The sequence below is a fragment of the Aplysia californica genome, unplaced genomic scaffold, assembly GCF_000002075.1.
Source record: "Aplysia californica isolate F4 #8 unplaced genomic scaffold, AplCal3.0 scaffold00744, whole genome shotgun sequence".
Classification (NCBI taxonomy): Eukaryota; Metazoa; Mollusca; class Gastropoda; order Aplysiida; family Aplysiidae; genus Aplysia; species Aplysia californica.
Window position 1 is genome coordinate 289,346 of NW_004798014.1, and position 1,590 is coordinate 290,935.

The window sequence follows — 1,590 nt, forward strand, 5'->3', positions numbered from 1 at the left end:
CACACACATACACACACACACACACAGACAAATACACACACACACACACACACACACACACACACACACAGACAAATACACACACACAGACCAATTCACACACACAGACAAATAGACAGCATGAGCAAACATGAAGCTCTGATAGTTAGCATAGTTCCCTCCATCAGGTTCTCCAGCACACCAAGTCATCACACACTTAGCCACACACCAAGTCACCCCACACTTCCCCACACACCAAGTCACCCCACACACCAAGTCACCCCACACTTCCCCACACAAGCAGCCAAAAACTGTACATAATGCTAGCTGAGCAACCCATCCCACAAATGCATAGTGTAAAAAACAGATGATAATGAAAACAACAACATTATCATAAAACAACAGATACACATTTTTGTACAAAAAAACCCAACACAATTTCCCAAACTGCTGTGATCACTACAATATAACATACATCAAAGGTAAATCGGAAATCATGACTTGTGAAAAAGATGGAGGGTAAAATTGTAAACAAAATGAGTTTTGTAATCAGCAAAATAAGTAAACAACACTCAATAAGCCGTCGTGTACGTACATAAGCCGTCGTGTACGTACATAAGCCACCATGTACGTACATAAGCCACCATGTACGTACATAAGCCACCATGTACGTACATAAGCCACCATGTACGTACATAAGCCACCATGTATGTACATAAGCCACCATGTACGTACATAAGCCACCACGTATGTACATAAGCCATGTACGTGTGCTTGTGTAAAAAACTGAGTATAGAATACACCTTGTAAATAGCCATTGTACTTTTGCTGAACGTGAAAACAGGAGGTTACATGCTCAAAGAAATAGACAAAAACAAGGGACTGTAAAATACACTTATAAACAGCCATTGTATTCTAATTGAACAGAAAAAACAGGAGGTTACATGCTCAAAGCAATAGAAAATATACACAATAGTCCTCCAGCAGCTCTATGTCAGAGAGGGTTTCCAATTAACACACAGATCGACTGAAGTCAAGCCGTACAGACACTCTCTACCACACCGACTGACAGCCGTACACATCTGAGAGCCCCCCCCCCCCCTGAATGTCTATCTAGAGTCACAACCAGAGATGGACCAAAGCCACAGCGTCAACCACAAACACAGCAGTCCACCCACACAGACTGCACAACTCTCACAAATACCACGGCGATGTTATCTCTCACAAATACCATGTTATCTCTCACAAATACCACGGCGATGTTATCTCTCACAAATACCATGTTATCTCTCACAAATACCATGTTATATCTCACAAATACCACGGCGATGTTATCTCTCACAAATACTTCACAAACAGCGACAACCACAGCATTTACTGGCATTGAATAAATCCCACCAAAAAAGGAAATGTATAATATAGCATAAGTATATATATATCTATACACATACACACATATATATATCTATACACATACACACATATATGGTACACGCTTTTCACCAGCACTATTTCCTACCGTTCAAGCACACATTTTCCCACCAACATCGATCCAGTGAAGTTTGATCCTGTAGCACAGCTCAACAAGTCAGTGTTCCTACATGTGACAGG